Genomic DNA, 27,420 nt, shown 5'->3' with positions numbered 1-27,420 from the left:
CTAACAAAACAGAATTCAACCTCCAGCTGAGACAGAGAGGAGAGTCAACAGCAAGGGCAAAACTTTAAAAACACCAAAGAAGGGAGAATGTCTTTTTCCTCCAATATAAATGCTTATTCTAAAATGTTATTAATTAGATCTTTGCTATATTTTAAAAAAGTTTTGAGCAGATCCTCTATGCGAGAATTTGATTTTTTCCAATCTCAAACAGTACAGAAATGGGCGGCGCGGTGGCACAGTGGTGGCACAGTGGTAGCGCTGCTGCCTCGCAGTTAGGAGATCCGGGTTCGCTTCCCGGGTCCTCCCTGCGTGGAGTTTGCATGTTCTCCCCGTGTCTGCGTGGGTTTCCTCCGGGCGCTCCGGTTTCCTCCCACAATCCAAAGACATGCAGGTTAGGTGGATTGGTGATTCTAAATTGGCCCTAGTGTGTGCTTGGTGTGTGGGTGTGTTTGTGTGTGTCCTGCGGTGGGTTGGCCCCCTGCCCAGGATTGGTTCCTGCCTTGTGACCTGTGTTGGCTGGGATTGGCTCCAGCAGACCCCCGTGACCCTGTATTCGGATTCAGCGGGTTAGGAAATGGATGGATGGATGAAACAGTACAGAACATCACTGACTTATGACAGGTGGCCGAGGATTCTTCCAGTTGAGCAAAGTAAGTCTAAGCGCTAGTAGTGTGGTGTCGGCAATTACAATCCATTTGTCCTTCTCTACTTTTAGCCCATCTGGGGGTCCACCACACACGGATGTCAATGGGTTAGGAGTGATTGGGACCCTCAAGACTGTCTGATAGGCATTCACAGATTTTTGACCAGAATGATGTTCATTTGGTGAACTTCCACAACATGTGATCCAGTGAGGCTGGAGCTCGATTACAATGTTCACAGATTGAATCTTACCCTTGGTACATTTTGAACAATTTTAAATGAGATACATTTGCTTGATAAAATATTTTAAGTTGAATGATTTGCATATATGGAGCTCGAGTGTATTTTCCTTCTCTGAGATGTTAGATGAAAGATCCTTTCCCCATCATACCTTGGGTTCTTTTAACAAGAAAGACTTTAAGATGACTTTGCTGTCTGAGTCTTCAAAACTGATCCGTATTTCTTCCGGAATAGAAATAGATGGGAGGTGAGGAAAATTGGGCAGGTGCCTTTTAGCAAAGTTTCTCATTTGTAAGTAGTGGAAAAACTGTGCTGATACGAAGTTAAATTTAAAGCATCTTTGTTCATAAGTTGCAACGACATTATCTATGTACAATTGTATGTGTTGTAATCTCAGACGTTTTCCATACATGAAATACTAATTAGGTTTGAGAGGGTAGAAAAAGGTGATTATCATGTAGAGGTGCAGTCTGCCTTGAAGTGCTTCCTGCATTGGTTGCATATTGTGAGCTAACACGCTGGAAGCATTTTCTATCATGAGTCGTGTGATGGATTGGAGTCCAGTGTTGCGTCCAGCTTTATACCCAATGTTACAGGCATGAATGCTGTCTCCCTGTGACTAAAAAACAGCTGTGATAAAATCGAGGCATGGTAGTGCATAGGAAGTGTGGTAACGCTTTATAAAGGTGACCGCATAATTAAACATTAATAGCAGTTCGCTCTTGTCTAACACTACTTGAGTCTTCACAGGTTAGCACCTAAAAGTGCTCAGAGCTAGATAACTGACAAGTGGTTAATGATAGAAGATAGAAGATTTCAGTTGCCTTCATTTTGCTGCTGCCAACATTGCAGATACCTGCTACTTGACTGGCTCCAGCAGCTGGCAGAGAGTGACATGCTGCAACAAAGCCCCGCAGTAATAATAATAATAGTAATAATAATAATGATAATAATAATAATAATAATATATATATATTGCCCGGCCGGGACACCCAGGAGGACCGGAGGAGGGCTTGTGCCTCCTCCAGACCGCGAGGGGGCGTCCGCCCTGGTTATGTTGGGGGCCTCGGGTAAAGGGCTTGGAAGCCCAGCCCTGTAGGGACCCGTGGCCGACACCAGGCGGTGCCCCGGTGCCTGTAGAAGTCTGGAGCCCAGCACTTCCGCCACACCAGGAAGTGCTGGGGGGGAAGAAGACAGGGGACACCCGGCATTTCCGCCACATTGGGGCGTGTCTTCTGAGGAGTGCTGGGAAGCAGCTGGAGCCCATCCGGGTTCCTATTTAAGGGGCCACCTACCTCCAGTCATTGGTGGAAGTCGGGTGGAAGAGAGACGGAGCTGGAGAGAGGACGGGAGGCGGCCAAGAGAGAGGCATTTTGACTGTGTGGCCTGGACATTTGGGGGAACGGTGCAAGAGGCACTGGGACGTGCACTAACTTGTAAATATTGTAAATAAAAGTGTGTTGGGTGCAAAAGCGATGTCCGTCTGTCTGTGTCTGGGCCAGCGTCCACAATATATATATATATATATGCTGCCTTGCAATTGGGAGACCCGGGTTCGCTTCCCAGGTCCTCCCTCCATGGAGTTTGCATGTTCTCCCCGTGTCTGCGTGGGTTTCCTCCCACAGTCCAAACACATGCAGGTTAGGTTCATTGGCGATTCTAAATTGTCCCTAGCGTGTGCTTGGTGTGTGTGTATGCCCTGCCCGGGGTTTGTTTCCTGCCTTGCATCCTGTGTTGGCTGGGATTGGCTCCAGCAGACCCCCGTGACCCTGTGTTAGGATATAGCGGGTTGGATAATTGATGGATGGATGGATATACAGTAAAATGCTATGGGCAGTCGGTCTGTCATGCAAAAACTTGTGAACCTCTCACACTTAAACCTTGATCTTAATCATCGGCTTATGATGTGACACACGTAGTGGTAGCAAAAAAATCAGAGGTGTTCACCACCTTGTCGATGGCTTGGACTTAGCTGACAGGAAAAAAACAGCAACGTTGTGATCAGGGGTTATGGCTGACAGGAAGACAGTAGATGGCTGACAGGAAAAAAACAGCATCAACAGCGTTGATGATGTGACGAGTAACTCCATAATAGGAAAGGCACGGCGTCACAGCCACGAACAACTCCCTGAACCGCAATGCACAGGCCTCGCTGATTGTCAAATACAGGATACTGACACTGATCGATGAAGAGACATGTCAGAAAGAACAGCAGTGACTAACAACTCCGTAATAGGAGGGCGTAGTGATCCACAGAGAGACATGGCAGACATCTGCTGCTGGTGAGGCGCATTGCACAGGCCGACTGACATGACTGCTAGCAAATCCATACAGAAAATCTCATTCCACGAAAAAGAACAAAACATGTGACCTCAGCTCAGAACTGCCACAGTGACTTGGCAAAAAGAGAAGTGGTGTTGGAATGGACTGTGTTTCCTAGTAACAATAATATGGGAAAGGCACTATAGAAATAAAAAGTTTTATTATTATTAACAATAATATGTTTTATGCAGTTTAAGAAATTGAGCAGGGATGTATAGAAATCACAATTTCATATTTATGTAAAACACTAATGATGTACGTCATGGTACAGTTTGGACATGATATAACACAAGCAGTGAATTCCTTTTATGGTACATTGATAGAATATATGAAAAGGTAACTTATTTAGGAATCTCCAAATAAATTCTCAACTGGGCAAATAGAACTGAAGCATTAAAGAATGATTCTGGGAACTACAGTGTTGATAGGACACTATGGACACTAGGGGTGTTACTGTCATGGAGTTGTTGTGGAGAGGAAGTTGGAAGAATGGAGGAGAGCTTTGGACGATAGAGAGTTGAAGGTAACTAGAAAGAAGAAGACCAAATATCTGAGGTTTAATGATGATCAGAATTCAGAAGTTAGCATGCAGGGAGAGCCACTGAAAAGAGTGGAGAAATTGAAATATCTAGAATCAGTGGTTGCCCAAGATGGAGATGGGTGGAACAACCAGAAGAAGTAATCAGAAGTATTGTGTGATCAAAATATTAAGGCAAAGGTTAAAGGTCTGGTTTTTAAGGCAGTGGTATGACATGCAATGATGTTTGGAGCTGAGACGTGAGCAGTAAAGGGAGTGCAGGGGAAGAACTTAGATGTGGCAGAAATGAGAATGTTGAGGTATATGTGTGAAGTAACATAAAGGGAAAGATTAAGAAATGAGACAATCAGAGGCACAACAAAAGTGGGAGAGATCATCTAAGAAAGGACAGGAAAGGAGGTTGAAGTGGTATGGACATGTGATCAGCAAAGAGTGATGGGCATGAAAGTACAAGGGAAGAGAAAGTGAGGGAGGCCAAAGCGGAGTTGGATGAATAAAGTTGGATTAAGATCTGAAGTAAAAGGGTCTGACTGCTGAGGAAGCGTAGGACCGAGCTGTTTGAAGAAGGATGAACAAGCACATCAGCCCCATATAGAAGAGGGGAATAATAAAGAGGAAGAAAGTGTGTCACTCTCATAGTTCTTCCCTTGAACCTAAATATATGTTCACAGGTTCAGAATCTGAAAAAAGGCTTATTATACAAATGAAATATACAATGAGTACACAGAGTAAACAAAGTAAAAAGCAAACAGAATACACCAACACCTTCCACCTCACTTTCCGTCTCTGTCTTTGTGTCACGGTCTCTCTGGATTGACTTGCTACCTGCAGATGAGCATGTCTCCTCCAGCTTACCTCCCTACTCCAAACTCAGTGAGCCCCTGGCCTGTCTTAGGTGACGCTTCCAGCCACGTCCTTCTAGATTGGGCAGTTGTGCTTTTGCTGCAAGTGCACTGGGCTAGAGCTCTCTTCTCTTCTCTTCTCTTCTCTTCTCTTTTCTCTCTGTCTCTCCCTCTCCAGCAGCCTATCGTCTCTATCGTATCCTTGAGCCTTCAGTTAGCCAGTAGAAGAGTCAGGGTGGTTCCACAGTCATCAGGTCTTAAAGAAGGGCAACCCAAGCACACACATGGGACTGTAGAACATTCTGTGAGCCAGATAAATGGCATTAGCAAGGGATGGGGAGCACTGAGGATGCTGCAGCACACTCTGAGAGCACAACATTCATAGTTTCTGACATAAAGGTGATTTCAATAAATCAGACAAGATGAATGGAACTGATAAAACAATGGGAAAGGGGCAGAAAGTTATCAATTTATAATAACTAAAACGTATATATGTGTTGTGACAGATAGGGGGCAGTATCGCTCCCTTGAACCCCTGTCCAAGACTCCAGACACCAGGTAAAAGTCCAAAAACAGCCTATATTTTTATTATCAACAGTGCACAAAGCACCCTCTCCTCCACTATACTCATCCAAATCTCAATACACAATAATAAACAATCCGGGTCAGGGACTATAAAAGGATTGTGGGAGCTGAGCTGGGTGGAAGGGTGGCACCGTGTCTGGGAGCTCCCACAATCCTTTTATAGTCCCTGACCCGGAAGTGTTCCAATCGCCCAGTCTTCACTTCCGGGTCAGGTACGAGTCCTTCTTCTCACCCCGGAAGCACGTCGCTCTGCCTATGACGCACTTCTGGGTTATAGGGCACATATGACTCTTTGCTCCTCTCTGCAGTTCCCTCCAGTGGCCCCTGTGGTATCCAGCATGGCTGTGGATGAAAACTCCATTGTCCATGATTCCCTGCTGGTCTTCGGGGCACCTCAGTGCTGCAGGGAGGGCTCCATCTGGCAGCCTGGAGGTATTGGCCCGGGATAACAAGCCAGCCATAGACCACAGTGTGTATACTGTATATTTGAGGAAGTACTTCAGAATGCAACAGTGGAACTGCCTCATCACATACTGGACCTGCAAGAATGGCTATTGTCCAGAAATATACTTTAGATTTCTTTTTTCTTTAGAAATGGCATTTTTTTTCCTAAAAAAATATAAAACAACACCACTGTAAATCACCTCATCACTGGCACTGATCGAAAACATTTAGCCACCTTCGCAAACCAGGCGTCAATACAGGGAAACCCGCGCGCTGCTTGCACATGTGACTGCTGGAAAGCACCTCCAGATTTGAGGAACCTTTTCAAGTAAGACAACTGTTTTATTTTTATTTTTCTGCAGCGATGCAAAATAGCTTTTTATAATAATCCTGTGAACAGACTTGGCACATGCAATGATTCAGAATTGTGCTTGTTTTCGGTTTTGAGGTTGGGAGCATGCGCTGATTACAACGTCTTGCTGGAACCCACCACACGGCGAGCCAGCCGGACTGAGGTCCAAGTGCAGCTGTGCGAAGGGTGACACCACACTGAACAGAGTGAGGGATGCTGCTAAAAAACTGCAGCCAGTACAGTACATGCATAAAAAAGGCAGTTCACATTTACACCCATAATCTGTTATTAATGTGAGTCCTGAATTGAAATCGTTTCTGCACGAATTTTAAGGATGCAGAACACTGGATTTTTGGACTTAAGCATAAGAGTGCTTCGTTTTTTTAATAATAAACTTTTATTGAGTTTATTAATCATATTACAGTTATGACACAGTTCAGTCAAAATTCAACCAGTACAATATTCCAAACATTAACATTTAAAATTATAATTCATTAAATGATACTCACCAGTTAATACTGTCCTCCATATCAGAGAGCTGGGTGAACAGAAAGGCCATTATGAAATCGGTCCTCATGTATATTAAAACAGAGAAAGGGAGACGGAGCAGAGGCTGAGGCCCAGCGGGTTTATTTTAGAACTGCATCAATGACTTCTTGCCAGATTCTGAAGAAGCTCTGCACTGTTTCCTCATAAGAAAAATAATTTTTTTTTCTAGTCTTAGATTGCTTTCACATTGACTTATTGAAGGCTGGTTTAAGATTCTTCAAGACGTGAAAGATGAGCCAATATGAGCAAAGTGATATAGGAGATCACAATGGGTTTTTTGTTGGATTTTGTTATCCTATCTGTTCTTATTTAAAATAATGCTCTTATAGGATTATATGTAATTTTAAGTCCAAAACTCTCTGACAAATAATCAGTTATTTGCCCCCAAAATATTACGGAAATCTTATACTGTATAACTTAGCTAAGCTGGGGCTTGATACTATTGCTGGTGCTGTGATCCTGTTCCTGACCGTTTTTTAGATAATTTTATTTTTGACAGTTTTAAACTGAATTACCCCATGCTTGGGACAGACTGAAAAAGAGCAAATTTTGAAAGGATGGCTGCCATTCCTTATCATAGATATTAAGAGGTCCCTTTGCCATTGATGGCTAAGATTGTTTAAGGGTATGCACCTTGAAATAAATTGATAAAGTTTGAAAGTAACATTTAGGGATAACTCAAAATGCAGTTTACTTTTTAAGGTATCTGAAACTTGTTTCTAAATATCTCCAGATACGTTCCTTTACATTTTAAGAATATCAGACATACATTTTGAGATACAGCATCTCAAATACATTTCAACATACCTCTCAGACATTTTAAGATATCTCAGACTGACCCTTCCAAAGGACTTCCTGTAAAATTTCCTATTCTTTCAAATGGGACTTCCTATCTATTTTAAGATATCATGAAATGCATTTGCGATATCTCAAAATGAACATGAGATTTAAAAAATAAAAATTGATATTCAGATATCTTATTCATGTTTTTTTAAAATATCTTAAAACATTGTGTGTGTCCTGCGGTGGGTTGGCACCCTGCCCAGGATTGGTTCCTGCCTTGTGCCCTGTGTTGGCTGGGATTGGCTCCAGCAGACCCCCGTGACCCTGTATTTGGATTCAGCGGGTTAGAAAATGGATGGTTGGATGGATCTTAAAACATATTTGAGATATTTTGAAATAAAATTCAAATTATATTGAAATACATTTTATCATGAAACAAATTTGATGTATCTAAAAATGTATTTTAGATATCTGGAACATGAGTGATGTGAAGATACCTGAAATACTTTTTTAAGATATTTTGATTACATGTCTAGATACCTTAAAATAAAACCCAGAAATTTTCAAAATACTTTGTCTTTTAGGTATTTTTTCAACATTTCTTGCATTTCCTGTCATCCTACACTTACATAGATCTTTATAGACACGGAACACACGTGAAATGCGTGTGTTCGAAATAACGATACATTTTTTTAGCCTATACAGCTGTAGGTACTACCTCTCTCCCTGATGAACAAAGCTTGAGCTGAGAGAGGTTTTTGCCGTTTCTTTGGCGGTGAGAGAATGGGATAGCAGGCTGCTTGCTGCTTGGGCTTATCGACACATTTACAAGACAAAAGACGCTGACTGAGAGGTGTGAATGGATTTAAGGTGATAGATAGATAGATACTTTATTAATCCCAAGGGGAAATTCACATAATCCAGCAGCAGTATACTGATACAAAGAAACAATATTAAATTAAATAGTAATAAAAATTAAAAAAATGAAAATAAAATTAATGTTAGCATTTACTCCCCCGGGTGGAATTGAAGAGTCGCATAGTGTGGGGGAGGAACGATCTCCTCAGTCTGTCAGTGGAGCAGGAAGGTGACAGCAGTCTGTCGCTGAAGCTACTTCTCTGTCTAGAGATGATCCTGTTCAGTGGATCAGCAGATTCTTCATGATTGACAGGAGTTTGCTTAGTGCCCGTCACTCTGCCACAGATGTTAAACTGTCCAACTTTACTCCTACAATAGAGCCTGCCTTCTTAACAAGTTTGTCCAGGCGTGAGGCGTCTTTCTTCTTTATGCTGCCACCCCAGCACACCACTGCGTAGAAGAGGGCACTCGCCACAACTGTCTGGTAGAACCTCTGCAGCATCTTACTGCAGATGTTGAAGGATGCCAACCTTCTCAGAAAGTATAGTCGGCTCTGACCTTTCTTACACAGAGCATCAGTATTGGCAGTCCAGTCCAATTTGTCATCCAGCTGCACTCCCAGATATTTAAAGGTCTGCACTCTCTGCACAGTCACCTCTGATGATCACAGGGTCCATGAGGGGCCTGGGCCTCCTAAAATCCACCACCAGCTCCTTGGTCTTGTTGGTGTTAAGGTGTAAGTGGTTTGAGTCGCACCATTTAACAAAGTCTTTGATTAACTTTCTGTACTCCTCCTCCTGCCCACTCCTGGTGCAGCCCACAATAGCAGTGTCATCAGCGAACTTTTGCACGTGGCAGGACTCCGAGTCATATTGGAAGTCTGATGTATATAGACTGAACAGGACCGGAGAAAGTCCAGTCCCCTGCGGCGCTCCTGTATTGCTGCACACAATGTCAGACCTGCAGTTCCCAAGACGCACATATTGAGGTCTGTCTGTAAGATAGTCCACGATCCATGCCACCAGGTGTGAGTCTACTCCCATCTCTGTCAGCTTGTCTCTAAGGAGCAGAGGTTGGATGGTGTTGAAGGCGCTAGAGAAGTCCAGAAACATAATTCTTACAGCACCACTGTTTTTTCATAGGCTTTGGTAATTCTAGTGTTAATAGACATTGTGACTTATACAGAGTGTTATTTAAAAAAAGCTTTATGGAAGGTATTTGTGATTGGACTATTTAAGGTATTAGAAGCATAATGAAAGGCACTGTATAAAATGAATATTTAGACTTTTATTAATATCACAATAGGCATTGTGGTAGTGAGCATTCTTAAAGGTGCTATTGGTCATTCTCTTGTAACTCATTGTCACAGAGAAGGCTTCCTGATACAGCAAGTTGTGAAAGTTCTTTCGTTTCATAGGGGTGGTGTAGGTCCAGAAAGACATTTTCCATTTTCTTATTTGGCTAACACCTTTATCCAAGACAACGTACAACATTTATGGTACAATTGCTTACATTTCCTTTTTGGATTTCCCAATTGGAGCACAGGCAGGTCAAGTGACTTGCTCTTGGTCACACAGTGGTGTCAGTAGCAGAATTTGAACTCACAACCTGAAGTCGGAAGCCTTAACCACTACGCCACACTGCCTTAATGTGAGAAAAGGATGAATGAAATAATATTGTAAAGTTTGTTGTAGTTGTGAAAATGTTTAACGTCACCAGAACGATGGAATGAACAGCATGTGGAAACTTAATTGTATGAATAGATTGAAAAATGTAGCTTAAAAACAACCTGCGGTTGCCACACTAGCCAATGGAACGTAGATGGTGAGTCAATACATGCAGTGTAGGAGGTATCTGTTCTCCTACTTTCATTCATCTGGAATAAAGTGAATGCAACGTCACTGCAGAAGAATAGTTGCAGGAGGTGATGACTTCTCTTCCCCAGACTGTTGATCATTTTTTATGACCTCTTTGCGCACAGTTTTAATCGAAGCCTCGTCTTTTGATAAATAAAACACGACGACTTCTGTTATCTGATTTTGCGTTCGATAGCCTGCTGTACTTACTGTATATATAGAGATGCGTTACCGTAAAGAGGTCATTAATGGTTTTAAGTGTTGCGGACCTCATATTCAGGAACTTTGCACTGCTTGGTTAGCTTTTATGCACCCTAACAAGCGTAAGGATCTGAGCGACTTTGACAAGGGCCAAATTGTGGTGGCTACACGACTGGGTCAGAGCCTCTCCAAAATGGCAGATGTTGCAGGGTGTTCCTGGTATGCAGTGGTTGGTACCTACCAAAAATGGTCCAAAGAAGGCTTGTCTGTCTGGTCTGATCCCACGGAAGGTCTAGTGTAGCTCAGATTGCTGTCTGTAGCTCCTGGAACCACTTGCGCCAACGTAAGGACATAATTCACACACAGTGCAGTGTGGTTAGGAGGCAGGGTGATGAGTGGAGTGGCAACAGTTATGTCTATAGTTTAGTAACGTTCAGTACAGTTCAGTAGTCTTTGGCCTGCATCGAGAAAAGTGGCGTGTTTTCTTCCCCTGCAGGGCGCTACATGTCCATGAGAGAAGGGAGTCAGAACACACAATGCATTGCAGCTTGCTGCGTAGCCACAGACCAGTCAGAGTGTCCATGCTGCTCCTTCTCCATCACCAAAAGTGCCTACAGTGGGCACATGAGGGTCAGAAGTGGCCCATGGAGCAATGGAAGAATGTGGCCTAGTCTGATGAATCATATTTGCTTTTAGGTTTTCTTGTAGATCATGTGGATGGCAGGGTGCTTGTGTGTTGTTTACTTGGGGAAGAGATGGCAGCAGGTTGCAGTATGGGAAGAAGGCACGCTGGCAGAGGCAGTATGCTGCTCTGGGCAATGTTCTGCTGGAAAACCTTGTGGTTCTGGCCGTCCAGTGGATGCTACTTTGACACATACCACCTACCTAAAGATTGTAGCAGACCACATACACCCCTTCATGACAACGGAACTCCCTGATGGCACTGGCCTCTTTCAGCAGGATAATGCACCCTGCCACTCTGCCAGTGTTGTTCAGGAATGGTTTGGCAAACATGACATGAGTTCATGGTGTTGATTTGGCCTTCAAATACCCCAGATCTTAATCTGATCGAGCATCTGTGGGATGTGCTGGAAAAACAAGTCTGATCCATGGTAGTCCTGCCCCAAAACTTACAGGACTTAAAAAATCTGTTGGTAATGTCTTGGTGCCAGACATCTTCAGAGGGGTTCAGAGCTGTTTTGGCAGCATGAGGGGGACCTGCACAATATTAGGCAGGTGGTTGTAATGTTACAGATGACCGGGGTACAATAAATAGTAAGTGACTGTATAAACCAACACCTAAAATATACAATTTACAACACAGACCACCTAAAGTGTGTTTCAGTATGGGAATAACTATTTCTGTCCATCAACTCCTGACTCACCAGTAGAAGAAAACCCCCAGATATCATATATACCATTCAACGCATCTTAATGTCTAGTTATGCAAGACATTAAGTAAATATTTTATGTTTTTTGCCCAATAGACCTTAAAAATCCTCCTTTTTAAGAAATTCTTGGACCATATTTTGTGCAGGAAATTACATCTTTATGAGAAAGAGTCTTCAGCAAAAATGATCTGAAGGACGTGACGTTGCGCAGGCCGCATCAGCTGACCCCTGAGGTTCACCCCTAGGAGGAAATGAGGTTTTTAAAGTTACTCCTTTGCACAAAACTTTGAAGAAATGGGGACAGGTAAAAATAAGCATATGCAAGGTTTTTTATGTTATTTTAAGATTGCTAACCACAAATATGATATTATTGATATTTGATTCTTACTGCTGGGCATAGTCCTCTAAGGTTAAAAATGACAATTTCAAACATAATCATGTGGGGTATCGTTTTAAACTCTTTCAAGGACACTGATTATGAATATGCAGCAATTTTTGACCCTTCTATGGACCTCTAGGGTGAAAAATGACAGATTTCTTTTACAGTTGATAGTATTTATTAAATATTTGAATTGGAGCACACATTTTGATATTTGAAATATCTGACTCAACAATTCTTGGTTATTGTGTACTTCTGTCTCATTATGGAAATCATTACATTACTTTTAAACACCCTGAATTAGTGTGGCTTAAGTTAATTTAGACTTTTTTTTTGTATAAAAAACAATCAATCAATCAAAAAAAAAAATACACTACATAAAATAACAATTGATTGCATAAATTGTGTTGTAGCATTGCTGGCCATGAAAGGCACTTTTCAAAAAAGGTTGGTTTTGCAAAGAACATTATGATAGCACTCAGTTTATGAGGAGCTACTGTATAAATAAAAATAGATAGATATGTGAAAGGCACAGTATGATAGATAGATAGATAGATAGATAGATAGATATGAAAGGCACTATATAATAGATAGATAGATAGATAGATAGATATGAAAGGCACTATATAATAGATAGATAGATAGATAGATATGAAAGGCACTATATAATAGATAGATAGATATGAAAGGCACTATGTAATAGATAGATAGATAGATAGATAGATATGAAAGGCACTATATAATAGATAGATAGATAGATATGAAAGGCACTATATAATAGATAGATAGATAGATAGATATGAAAGGCACTATATAATAGATAGATAGATAGATAGATAGATAGATAGATATGAAAGGCACTATATAATAGATAGATAGATAGATAGATAGATATGAAAGGCACTATATAATAGATAGATAGATAGATATGAAAGGCACTATATAATAGATAGATAGATAGATAGATACATATGAAAGGCACTATATAATAGATAGATAGATAGATATGAAAGGCACTATATAATAGATAGATAGATAGATATGAAAGGCACTATATAATAGATAGATAGATAGATATGAAAGGCACTATATAATAGATAGATAGATAGATAGATAGATATGAAAGGCACTATATAATAGATAGATAGATAGATAGACAGATATGAAAGGCACTATATAATAGATATATAGATAGATAGATATGAAAGGCACTATATAATAGATAGATAGATAAATAGATAGATAGATAGATAGATAGATATGAAAGGCACTATATAATAGATAGATAGATAGATAGATATGAAAGGCACTATATAATAGATAGATAGATAGATAGATATGAAAGGCACTATATAATAGATATATAGATAAATTAATAACAACATCAAGGCTGACCAAAGTGCTGTACAATAAAACCCAAAATATCAGACATAAAATAACCAAAGGGTAAAAGAATCAGAAACACATAAACACATAAGAACTGAATAAATTCATAATATAAAGTATACAGATAGCCAACATATCATACTGGATTAAAGGCCAGGGAGTAAAAATTTGTTTTTAAATAGGCTTTAAAGACAGCTAGCGAAGGAGCCTAACGTGCAATGGCAAATTGTTCCAGAGTTTTGGAGCTGCAACTGAAAAAGCCCGATCACCTTGGAGTTTGCATCGTGTCTTTGGAACACGTAAAAGCATCTGATCTGCTGACCTGAGAAAGTGAGACGGTACATACAGGGGCAGCAGTTCCGACAAATAAAATGGGGCACAACCATTAAAATGATTTAAAAACAAATACAAGGATCTTAAAATGGATTCGAAAACGAACTGGAAGCCAGTGAAGGGAAGCCAAAATTAGGGTAATGTGGTCATGCTTGATAGATATGAAAGGCACAATATAATAGATAGATAGATAGATAGATAGATAGATAGATAGATAGATAGATAGATAGATAGATAGATAGATAGATAGATAGATAGATAGATAGATAGATATGAAAGGCACTATATAATAGATAGATAGATAGATATGAAAGGCACTATATAATAGATAGATAGATAGATAGATATGAAAGGCACTATATAATAGATATATAGATAGATAGATATGAAAGGCACTATATAATAGATAGATAGATAGATATGAAAGGCACTATATAATAGATAGATAGATATGAAAGGCACTATGTAATAGATAGATAGATAGATAGATAGATAGATATGAAAGGCACTATATAATAGATAGATAGATAGATAGATAGATAGATAGATAGATAGATAGATATGAAAGGCACTATATAATAGATAGATAGATAGATACATATGAAAGGCACTATATAATAGATAGATAGATACATATGAAAGGCACTATATAATAGATAGATAGATAGATAGATAGATAGATAGATAGATAGATAGATAGATATGAAAGGCACTATATAATAGATAGATAGATAGATAGATAGATAGATAGATAGATAGATAGATATGAAAGGCACTATATAATAGATAGATAGATAGATATGAAAGGCACTATATAATAGATAGATAGATAGATAGATATGAAAGGCACTATATAATAGATAGATAGATAGATAGATATGAAAGGCACTATATAATAGATATATAGATAAATTAATAACAACATCAAGGCTGACCAAAGTGCTGTACAATAAAACCCAAAATATCAGACATAAAATAACCAAAGGGTAAAAGAATCAGAAACACATAAACACATAAGAACTGAATAAATTCATAATATAAAGTATACAGATAGCCAACATATCATACTGGATTAAAGGCCAGGGAGTAAAAATTTGTTTTTAAATAGGCTTTAAAGACAGCTAGCGAAGGAGCCTAACGTGCAATGGCAAATTGTTCCAGAGTTTTGGAGCTGCAACTGAAAAAGCCCGATCACCTTGGAGTTTGCATCGTGTCTTTGGAACACGTAAAAGCATCTGATCTGCTGACCTGAGAAAGTGAGACAGTACATACAGGGGCAGCAGTTCCGACAAATAAAATGGGGCACAACCATTAAAATGATTTAAAAACAAATACAAGGATCTTAAAATGGATTCGAAAACGAACTGGAAGCCAGTGAAGGGAAGCCAAAATTAGGGTAATGTGGTCATGCTTGATAGATATGAAAGGCACAATATAATAGATAGATAGATAGATAGATAGATAGATAGATAGATAGATAGATAGATAGATAGATAGATAGATAGATAGATAGATAGATAGATAGGAAAGGCACTATATAATAGATAGATAGACAGCCCAGTGCTTTAGCCATTAGGTCACACTGTCTGCTGATAGAAAGTACAGTCAGTCAGTGATTATCCAACCCACTATATATCCTAACACAGGGTCACGGGGCACAGGGTGCAAGGCAGGAACAAATCCCAAGCAGGGCACCATCACACACTAGGGACAATTTAGGATCGCCAATGCACCTAACCTGAATGTCTTTGGACTGTGGTAGGAAACAGGAGCACCCGGGGAGAACATGAGGAGAACATGCAAACTCCACGCAGGGAGGACCTGGGAAGTGAACCCAGGTCTCCTTACTTTGAGCCAGCAGTGCTACCACTGCGCCACCGTGCTGCCCTAGAAAGTACAATATAAAGCAAATCTTCATAAAATCAAGAATATAATTCTTCATTATGATTGAAAAATTCAGTTTATAAGCATTACTGTTATTTATTGTTATTGTTATTTATTTGTTGCATTGTCTTCCTAAACAGAGATCTTTTGTTTTTTTTTTCTTTTTGAAGCTATACTTTGTTTTCAAGTGACTTTTAGATTTATCGTTTTACATGAGCAATATTTTTTAAGAAGCTCCACATCTCAAATGTCTCATTTAAAAGACTAGAGCTGCTCAGTGGCTTCCAGGATGGCCACTTTTCTTTAATAAAATGCTCATTTGCTAAATCAGACCTATTCACCATGAAGCTTGAATGCTTGCCACTGAAAAAGCAGAGTCCATAAAATTTAGCAGACCCAAAATGGTCAGAGAAAAGGATGATTAATGCATTCTACTTAAGCTTTGTGCCACCCGCTCTGCTCTGGATTTGCTCTCAAGTTTCTCTCATACAAGTTAAAAATAACAAATGAACCACAATTCAGTTTTATTTGCAAGCACCTCACAGGAAGAGTGAGTCACTTACCCGTGGATTACCGGATTTTGGCACATCTTGTTTTTTTAATTTCTACCTAAGTGCAGATGACTCAAGTTGTCAGCTAGCAGAATGACCAGAGGCCTGCTGATTAGGTCTAATGTTTAATAATTTATGTGGTGAAAGTGAATTCTTACCTTATTTGTTTATTTGTAATGAACCTACCACACGAGTTTCTTTTGTGACAAATTTGTACAGATGTTGTGATTTTCTGCAGTTTGGCGTGGGCCGAGCCGCGATTCCTCACTTTTTCCTTTTGCTCTGCAGTAAATGACAAAAAAAGCTGCCGACTCTTGCAAAGTGGTACAGCCACCTTCCTCTCTCAAAACCCATGGACTGCTGGGCAGGCTGCCCTGCTTTCCTTGGCTTTGTTCACTTAAGCTGGGCATGATTGTCTGAAATAATTGTGGACGGCAACCTCAGATAACGGATTTCAGAAGAACGATGAGCTATCTGAAAGCAAATCTTTCTTTCAAAGTCATTTAGAATTTAATTTCTTTTTGTTATATAAATCAGGGGTTCTCAAAGTCGGTCCTGGGGGCTCATTGTGGCTCCAGTTAAGTCTGATAACACTGATCTCAATTAATTAGCTGGTACTTTTTTTTCTCTTCTCTTATTCTACATTAAGAAAGCACAGAGGCATAATTTTTACATTTATAAGACACGGCTTCACCCGCGTATTGGTGAAACAGGACAGCGAGGAGGCCCGGCCCAGTGACTCCTGCCATCACTCTTCCTCCTCTCCTCCGTCCGCAGCCTTTGTCTCGGATTAGTGTGAATATATCGCTCCTGCAACCGAACTCTGATTCTTAGCGCAATGAGAGAACTCGCAAAATCAACCGGAATGTTCAAGCAAATTATAGAAAAAAAAAGATCTTAATCCGTTAAGTTGTTCTCTCGGTCGCTAACTAAGTGGAGTTAGAAAGCAGACGTGTGAGTAAGGAGGGCCCCGCAGCCCGATGAGTCTCTCTCGAATTCATGCTAATAAATCCGTATTGCAAACGGACTATGATACTTAGTGCGATGAGAAAGTCGCAGAATCAACAGAATGTTCAAGTAAATTATAGAAAAAAACCCGATCTAAATCCGTTAGGCAGTGAAAAGCGGACAGACATACAAATGAGTCTAAAAAACAAATTTTGCAATTAGACCACGAAATTTTTTAAATTGTTTCTTAGTGAGCACCTGTAGGCCAAGGGTAACCTACATTTCAAATTTCAAGTCCCAAGTCCTCATGGGAGATTTCGTGATGAGTGACTCAGTGGTAGTTGGCTTTAATACTTATAGCAGGCCCGCCGCCAGAAATATTTGGGCCCCAGACAACTGAGTACGTGTGGGCCCCTCTGCCTTCCCCCGGGTCCCCACATGCCAAAACCTTCAAATACGTATACAAAATGACCGTCATGTAGTTTATCCGACAGCGACAATGATACATTTATGAATACCACACTTGGTGAGTTAAGCCTTCTCGCACATCGAAGTTTGACTGCGAGAAGGAAAGTCAGTGCTAATAGAAGCTGGTAGAGGAATTGAAACACATTTATGAGATAAGCCTATGTATTATCTAACGTGTAACGGTACAATTATACCAATGCAATGAATAGGAGTAACGTCTGAACATTTTAATATATACTAACGGTTAGGGTTATCTACATGGTGAACAATCAGTATGGTAACTTGCGGTATCAAACTTCAAAGTTTTCAAAAAATCCGGGTGATCCAGAATCTTTAGTGATACACACAAAACCAACGCACACTCGTCACTGCTTTAAAAGCAACAATAAACACGAAAGCGAATGAATTATCAAACTACGGAGACGGACTTCTGCTACACCATACACGTCAACATCCACGATAGTGCACAACAATATCGCTGTGGTCTGAGACAGAACAGCGCCTGTGTGTGTGAAACGGAAGTATTCAATTACAGCGGCGAAGTCAATCCATTATCCACGTACCCTGTACAACAAACATACTACTCAACGTCAAGCTCAAGGATGTCGGCGTCGGCTCTCCTTTGTCTTTGAGAAGCGTGCCGCTGCCGGCCCCCTTTGACAAGCGTGCTTCACACGACACGAGCACGATATCTACTTGCGTGGAGCGTGCGGCTATTAAAACACTCACTTGTATTGTTGTAAGCTAAATGATTTCACTTTTCTATTACATGTAACTTGAATAATTGTCCGAATATATATCTACGCGCACAACATCAGCATAAAAATAATCAAGCGTGAAGGGGCCCCCTTCCATTAGGGACCCAGACCAGAGTCCCGGTTGTCCCCTCCGGCGGAGGGCCTGCATATAGATCTAGAAATATTTCCATTTTTGCTATAGATTCAAATGCTTAACTCACTTTTGTTGCTTTCATTCTATTTTGTCTCTTTCTCTGTGCAGTTTGCTCCCTTCATTGTATCATAATAATGACAATTAAAAACAAGCAGAGCAGACAGCCAGGCAAACAACACTGAATCGTGAAAGGCTGAAACTGCTTGAGCATTAGACCCACTAATTAGAAAAGAATGGGTTGATTAAACAATTAGAACACCCGGAAAAAATAGAAATATATTGTTAAAAAAGAAAAAAAATACATTATTCCAATATATCTGCTTAGTACATTGTAATATTTATTTTTTAACCAAACTTAGTTTTCTAATTTCTAAAGACATGCAGGTTAGGTGCATTGGCGATTCTAAATTGTCCCAGGTGTGTGTGTGTGTGTGTGTCGTGCGGTGGGCCGGCGCCCTCCCTGGGTTTTTTTTCCTGGCTTGGCTGGGATTGGCTCCAGCAGACCCCCGTGACCCTGTAGTTAGAATATAGCAGGTTAGATAATGAATGGAGATATTGTCCCCAAAACACAGAATCTGGAAAATAATACTTAATTAGCCCAGGAGTCCAATTACAAGCAGAAGCTGGTTGGAACAAAACCCTGCAGCCACAGGGGGTCCCCAGCACCGATGTTGAGGACCCCTGATATAAATATATGTGAGTACTCGGATGCTGAGGAGAGACCTTATCTGATTTGAGTTCTACAGAACATGCATTAAATGAAGAACATAGTTTAGTTATTTTATCAATCAATCAATCAACATTTATTTATATAGCACATATTCATACAATAAAAATGTAGCTCAAAGTGCTTTACAAAATGAATAGAGAAATAGAAGACACAATAAAAGATAAACATAAGTCAACATTAATTAACATAGAATAAGAGTAAGGTCCGATGGCCAGGGTGGACAGAAAAAAAAATCCAGAGGCTGGAGAAAAAAAAAAAAAATCTGTAGGTGTTCCAGACCACGAGACCACTCAGTCCCCTCTGGGCAATCTACCTAACATAAGTCAAACAGTCCTCTTTGTATTTAGGGTTTTCATGGAAGGACTTGATGATGATGGTCACGTAGACTTCTGGCTTTCAGTCCATCAATGTTGGTGCATCATGATGCTTTGAGTAGGTGGTGGTGGCGCAGGCCGCCACCACAAAGAAACCGGAAAAAGAAACAGAAAAGAGAGTTGGGGTCAGTATGGATTTTGGAGCCACTGTGAGTAAAATGACACAAAGAGCACAGATAAAGATATGGGGTTCCACCTTGGTAACCTTGTATAATTCAACAGTTTGTGTAGATTAAACTTGCAGTTAGCAAGTGTTGAGTCCCAACAGAACTGAAAGAGGTAACTGGTTTGCCGGTTCATAAAGGCGGATGGTGGGAAGGGGCGGGTCCAGGAGGACGGACACTGGTGATGACGTCAGTGACGGTAGGGCTGTCAATTAGCTGATGGGGAAAGAGAGAAAGGATCCGAGAACAGCGCCGACCCCTGGCTCGGCAGGTTAATTCCATTTACTAGCGCCTGTAAGCACACGCACATGACACTGTGTAAAATGAATGTATTGTTTTGGGTCAGACTCAGACTTTAAACATCATCACATTAATGGAATGGGCTTCATCTGTGTGCATAAAGTAGGACATTTCACAGTGATCTCTGTTCCAGACTTCTTTGAGGAATTGTCAATGTATTTCCCCAGTTGGAGCACTGACTGACAAGGTGCTAGAAACTCTTGCCTGTTGAGTTAGTGCTGTTATGTTCTTCTTGTAATATGGAGTCGAGCTGCTCACAGTATCCCAAATGTGAATTCAGAAGTCGTTAACCTTCAGCAGACACGCTCTTTACAAGAACTCCACACAATGAGGTCAGTAAGCAAGCATCCTACTGAGCCTTTTAATCTTTGCTTGACGGTGTAATTGAAGGGTCCACTATAACACCAATGTCTTTCTGACACATTTTATGTTCTTGCCCCAAACCCCATATTGGCAATTTTACTTAATATTTGTAAAAAATTTACCTTTATTTACGCTAAACTACATTTTAATAGTAGTAATAACCATACTTTACATTTATAAAGTGCTTTTCTCACTGCCCAAAGCGCTTTAGATAGTGAGTGGGGAGCCACTTCAGCCACCACTAATGTGTAGCATCTATCCAACCCTCCATATCCTAACTACAGGGTCACGGGGGTCTGCTGGAGCCAATCTCAGCCAACACAGGGTGCAAGGCAGGAAACAAACCCCAGGCAGGGCGCCAGCTCACACACCAAGCACACCAAGCACACACTAGGGACAATTTAGGATCGCCAATGCACCTAGCCTACATGGATAATATAATGGCGGCCATTTTTGCTACAGCAGGTTCAACACACATTAGTTGTTAGCTGGTGACGTGGTGAGAGAGAGATAGCCAGTTAGACACAGGATGATTAGGGGACCACAATGACTAAGCCATGAAGGACAATTTAGCCTGGACACACCCTAAGCTTTATGAAGGATGTCCTGGGATCTTTTATGAGCACAGAGAGTCAGGACCTCAGTTTAACATATGAAGGACGGCACCATTTTTACAGCACAGAGTCCATCATAACTGCACTGGGGGCAGGCATTGAGATCCACATTCAGACCACAGGGTAAGCGCCCCCTGCTGGCCTCACCAACACCTCTTCCAGCAGCAACCCAAGCTTTTCCTAGTTGATCTCCCATCCAAGCACTGGCCAGGCCCAAACAGGCTTAGCTTCTGGTGGATGGCCTCTTCTGAAGTGCATGTGGTATTTCTACATACTGCATCTGATCTGCTGGAGCCAATCCCAGCCAACACAGGGCGCAAAGCAGGGTGCCAACCCACCGCAGGGCGCGCACACACACACACACCCCAACAACACACGGGGGACAATTTAGGATCGCCAATGCACCTAACCTGCATGTTTTTGGACTGTGGGAGGAAACCCACGCAGACACGGGGAGAACATGCAAAATCAACACAGGGAGGACCTGGGAAGCGAACCCGAGTCTCCTAACTGCAAGGTATGCAAGCGCTGACCCTGGCAGGCTTTGACCTTACCCAAAACAGAGAAGGTTCCTGTGTGATAAGCCACTGTTGGTATAATTAAGCCAGTTCTGCACATTATGCTCTAAATTCTAGCAGGTTGTTGTCTGATGATTAGCCTCCCATAGGGAACCAAATCCAAAGCTTTTTAAAAGTCAAAATAAATAATATTGTGTGCTCCACTGTAAAAAATGCTTTTATTATTTACTCTGCACTCTAACATCTTAGCAAAACATGATCTCTCCCATCTTCACCATGCTGGGCTTTTCTCTGTTTTGTATTCTGTGATTGCCTCTAATAAAATATCTGTTGTACATATTAAATTAACAGGAATCTCATAAGTTCACTACCATTGTGACTGTATACAGTGGCAAGGAAAAGTACATGAACCCTTTGGAAATAATTATGTGTTTTAAAATACGGTCTAATCTTCATCTAAGTTGCAGTAATGAACGAGCAGTCTGTTTTAATAACGTACAAATTATTATATTATTCTTGTACATATTGAATACAGTGATCCCTCGCTATATCGCGCTTCGACTTTCGCGGCTTCACTCCATCGGATTTTAAATGTAAGCATATCTAAATATATATCACGGATTTTTAAGCTGGTTCGGATTTCTGTGGACAATGGGTCTTTTAATTTAAAGTACATGCTTCCTCAGTTTGTTTGCCCAGTTGATTTCATACAAGGGACGCTATTGGCGGATGGCTTAGAAGCTACCCAATTAGAGCACATATTACGTATTAAATAAAACTCCTCAATGATATACGAGCGGATTGTTTGCTTTTCTCGGTCTTTCTCTGACATTCTTTGCGCCTGACGGAGGGGGTGTGAGCAGAGGGGCTGTTTGCCTGGAGGATATGGACGCTCCTCTAAGAAATGCCGCTTTATCATGGTGGCCCAAAAGCACGTATTGATTTTTTGATTGTTGCTTTAATCTCACTCTCCCTCTCTGACGTTCTCTGCGCCTGACGGAGGAGATGTGAGCAGAGGGGCTGTTTGCACAGAGGCTGTTTGTTTAGAAGATACGGAGGCTACTCTAAAAAATGCTGAAACACTACCTTCACATTGCTCCCTTCTTTGCGGCTGCTTTATCGCGGTGCTCATACTTAAAAGCCCAACAGCACATATTGATTTTTTGATTGCTTGCTTTTCTCTCTCTCTATCTCTCTGACATTCTCTGCTCCTGACGGCGCTCCTTTAAAGAGAAGATATATTTGCATTCTTTTAATTGTGAGAAAGAACTGTCATCTCTGTCTTGTCATGGAGCACAGTTTAAACTTTTGACTAAAGGGTGTTATTTCATGTCTAGAGGGCTCTAATAACGTTAACAGGGTGGGAGAGTTTATAAGGGCTTAAAATATATAAAAATAACTATACAAACATATGGTTTCTACTTCGTGGATTTTCACCTATCGCGGGGGGTTCTGGAACGCAACCCCCACGATCGAGGAGGGATTACCGTACATCATTCAGATAATCACAGTGTAGGTTGGGAAAAAGTATGTGACCCCTGTGGCTAACTGAGTCAGGAGTTGACAATGCTGAAACTGATTGGAGGTGTAGTTTAGAGCTGCTTTGACTTTTAAAAAAGGACAGGCATTTTGAGTTTGCTATTAAAAAGAAATAACTGCTGAGGTGAAGCACATATCTCTCTATTATAAAAAAAATCATGGAAGGCTTGGAAGGAGACGATACGTGATCTTCTCAGAAGACAATTTTAACGTCCCGCAACACAAGGCAGTGAGACAAAAGCACAGCTGCTGTTCAGGCTTTTAAATGATCGACACGCAGCTCGCCAGCAAAAAAAAAAAAGATCTTGGAAGATCAACAGCTGTTGATTCACATAAAGCTGAAAAGGGTCACAACGTAATTTCAAAGGTTTAGGTATTCATACGTCCACAGTTAGACAGACTGTGTATAAATGGAGATGATTTGGTACTGTAGCTACTCTCCCTTGAAGTGAGAGCCCAGCCAAGATGACTCAAAAGGCACGACACAGTATGCTGAATGATGCCAAAAACAAGCCTAACGGTAACAGCTGAAGACTTGAAGGAATCACTGGAACAACAACGTATTTCTTGAATAAGCCAAAATGACACAAGGATTGCCTCATTGACCTTTAACAGGCCGTTTTTTGATAGCCCACAAGCCTTGACTCTCTAAAAAGACAAAAAAAAAAACTCCCAAAAAAAAGAATGGAAGAAATCTCAGGCAAGGTAATTCAGAGAGAGACCCCCTTCCTGGTAGGTTGGCATTCAATGGGTGTCAAAAACTGATGTAAAAACATCACACAAAACAGAACACAAGTGATCCTCTTCAAAGAGCTGGACGGCCAGTCTGTCATGGCCACCTCAGAAATACAATTCAACAGTACAAACTATGTTCCTGTGTAGCTCTTCTCACCAAGTGCAGACACAGAGTGCAGCATCAACTCCCAAGGCACCATCTAAGATGATACCATTCACTAAATACAGAACGATCACATGTGAAGGTACACATTTGTTCAAATATATCAGTAACAAAGTAAAAACTAATTGTAGCTGCGTTTTCCCAAAATTACCAAAGTTCAGCAGCTATAACTTAAAAAATGGGATTCAACATTAGACATCATCTCTGCAATATATAAAATTATTTTACAGTCCCTCCCTTTTACAGATCCAAGAGGACAATGGGAAAAAGATCTCTCAATCAATATATCAGAAAAGGAGTGGAAAGTAGCAATGCAGAGAATTCACTCGAGCTCCATATGCGCAAAGCATACAAATATACAACTCAAAATTAAATATTGAGCACATCTGTCTCGACTAAAACTCTCCAAAATGTTTCCAGGGCAGGACCCAACCTGCGAACGCTGCAATCAAGTCCCAGCCTCACTGGGTCACATGTTCTGGGCCTGCACCAAATTAACATTATTCTGGACCAAAATGTTGAATTACCTTTCAGACAGCTTTGGTCTCACAATCCCTCCTGATCCACTAACAGCTGTGGTTGGTGTTCTTCCAGTTGGACTTAAAGTGGAGAAGGACAAACAAACTGTGATTGTCTTCACTACACTGTTGGCACGCAGACTTATTTTGCTAAACTGGAAGAATCCTGACTCTCCTCTTTTAAGTCAGTGGGAAACCCATGTTTTATACTACTTGAAATTGGAAAAAATCAAATACTCAGTTAGAGGATCTGTACAGAATTTTTTCACAACCTGGCAGGATCTAATCAGTAATATTTTAGAATAAGCTCTTAAAGCACAGAGGAAGCAATTATCTCCACATTTCTTTTTCTTCTCCATTCATCTCTATTGGCTTGTCAAACTCATCAATTTAGGCACAGTATGTTTATAAACCTTAAGTTTTACTCCGTTGGCCGTGATCTCTCTCTCTCAGGGGTGGGGGGCGACTTGTTTTCAATCCTATTTTTTGTAAAAATTGAATTATTTGTATGGAATGATTACAATAAAATAAAAAAAAAATGGGATTCAACAAAAGCCCGACGCGCCAAAATGATTTCACAGTCAAAATATCTTTGTTTTTTAAAGTTTTAGTCAAAATTCAAAGTAAAGCAGTTCACACAAAAAAGAAAATTAAAATAGCAAAAAAAAAGAAAGTTCTTGTTAAGAAAAGTTCTGTTCAATTAAAAACGAGCAGAGCAGACACGCTGGCAAACAACACTGAATAATCAAAGGCTGCAACTACTTTAGCGTCAGACCCACTAATTAGTAAATAAAGGATCATAAAGATGAAAATATTGTTAAAAAGAAAAAATACATTATTCCCATATAACTGCTTGGTACATTTTAATATATATATATATATATATATATATATATATATATATATATATATATATACAGTATATAATATATTTACCAATCTTAGTTTTCTAATTTCTGTATTGTTCTCAAAACACAGAACTTCGGAAATAACACATCCCTTAATTAGCCCAGTAGTCCAATTAAAAACAGAAGCTGGTTGAAATAAAAACCTGCAGCCACAGGGGGTCTACAGGACACTGGTGTAGATTAGCAGTATGCTATATGCTCAGACCATTCAGTAACATAAAACAATTACAGTGGAATCTCGGGTCACGAACGTCTCTGAACACGTACAAATCGGGTTACGACTAAAAAGTTCGCCAGACTTTTGCATCTGTTCACGACCACACACTCGAGTGACGAACAAGCCAGTTTCCCTTCCAGTTCGTACGCGCCGATAATTTCCGCACGTGTTCAGTCTCTCCCTGTACAGTACATTGTTCTCGGTCAGACGTGCATCGCGCACAGGGACTTTACCTCAAACAAAACTGTATTCTCCTCTCCACCCAGTTCCTCTTCACTTCCTTCATGCCAGAACTCGACTCCTGTAAGGTTAGTTTTCTTGGTTGTTTATGGTTAGTTTTTGTATAAATTACGGATTTTTTCAAATGTTCATTTTTTTCCCTGTGTTTAAAACTCATTTAAAAAAAGTGTTTACAGTGAGCGGTTCGTAAGGCTGTAGCGTGAACTCCTGCAATGTTAGTTTTCTCTGTTGTTCAAGGTTTTCTGAGTGTTATTCAATGTTTTTACATTTAGTTTACTATTACACTGTGCATTCTATGGTATAATTAATTATTTTTGTGCTTAAAAATCTTTAAAAAAATATATTTACATACAGTTCATACTGTCCGGAACAGATTAATTGTATTTGCATACAATCCTATTGGGGAAATTAGTTCAGGTCACGACCAAATCGGGTTGAGACCAGAGTTTTGGAACAAATTACGGTCGTGACCCGAGGTTCCACTGTACAAGATAGCAAAATTATAAGATAGAGAGAAAAGTTGGGATTTCAATTGTGAATTAAACTTGGACACCAAAATGGTATCTGGAATTCCGCCGGTACAAATCCTGTTACTGCCAGAAGGGATCCTTCTCCTTTGGGACCTTGAGCTAGGCCCTTAACCTTAAAATTGCTCCATGGGCACTGAACAAAGGCTGACCGTGCACTCTGACCTCCAAAGGTCATGTGAAAAGACAATTTCCCCTCAGGGATAATCAAAGTATATATATATATATAAAAAAGATCCTTAAAGACTTGATTTAACAAGAGGGAGTTCCAGAGAATCATAGCCACAAAACTAGGTAAGCGTATACCTAAAATTGAATGAGTCTTTGCAATAGTGAGACGGTCCGTTTCAGAAGATTTCAGAAGCTCCAGTGTGTATGAATTAGCAGCTGTCAGCCATCGCACAGGGAGCCAGTGTATACATTTAGTCATTTGGACCTGTTTCAGTTTGTTAATTCTTTACGAAGGAACATCATTTTATAATTAATTGTGGTAAAATAACCAAGAGCTGATGACAATATCCATATGGTAAAATGTAGAGTTTAGAAAAGAGTCCAAGTAGTTAGCTGTAAGACACATCAAACAAGAAAAGTAGCAGGAAGCTGGCTTTACCACATTAGACATCTGACTTAATGCCACCAGGGAGACAGGATCAGGTCCACCAAGTCCAGCTGTATTTAGTGCTCTTCAGGCTGTTTAGGGGAATGTTGCGGTTAGCCGTGTCCAAGTCAGCTTTGAGGTCAGGAAGAACCAGCATTCAAATTAAGGGTGCAGCTCTACAGACTGAGAAGATTCAGTTGAAGATTTATCAGTTACAAGCTGAGTAACATACTGTAAATTCTGCATTTTAGGATTTTTGACATAAAAGAAGATTTGAAGTTGAATGCGACTTAATCAGAATGAAGAGTTTTGAACTGCCTTCTGTAAAACACTGAGAACATTGGCAAGCTTAAGTGCAGCAGGAACAGAGCTACACCGAAGGGACAGGTTAGTTGTGTGTGATTGTGTGATTTCAGATGTTTGTGTGTTTAGTTCTTTAACACTAAGTGGTTAACACAGACAAAGATCA

At 40.4% G+C, this 27,420-nt stretch overlaps 1 protein-coding gene across 4 annotated transcripts in view; it reads left to right on the top strand.

Annotated features, from left to right (window-relative positions):
* wipf1a (WAS/WASL interacting protein family, member 1a) overlaps positions 1–27,420 on the top strand; it is a 205,605-nt gene that overhangs the window by 61,809 nt on the left and 116,376 nt on the right. For 2 of the 4 annotated variants that reach the window (XM_039757669.1, XM_039757667.1), the window contains exon 2: positions 27,203–27,338. The exons of the other annotated variants lie outside the window; for them this stretch is intronic. The gene's annotated coding sequence lies outside the window, so the exon portion shown is untranslated. The remainder of the gene's footprint in view (positions 1–27,202; positions 27,339–27,420) is intronic. 4 annotated transcript variants of the gene reach the window in all.

The sequence above is a fragment of the Polypterus senegalus genome, chromosome 6 (assembly GCF_016835505.1).
Source record: "Polypterus senegalus isolate Bchr_013 chromosome 6, ASM1683550v1, whole genome shotgun sequence".
Classification (NCBI taxonomy): Eukaryota; Metazoa; Chordata; class Cladistia; order Polypteriformes; family Polypteridae; genus Polypterus; species Polypterus senegalus.
The sequence above is the reverse complement of the archived record's forward strand: the minus strand, read 5'-3'. Positions and strand labels throughout refer to the sequence as shown.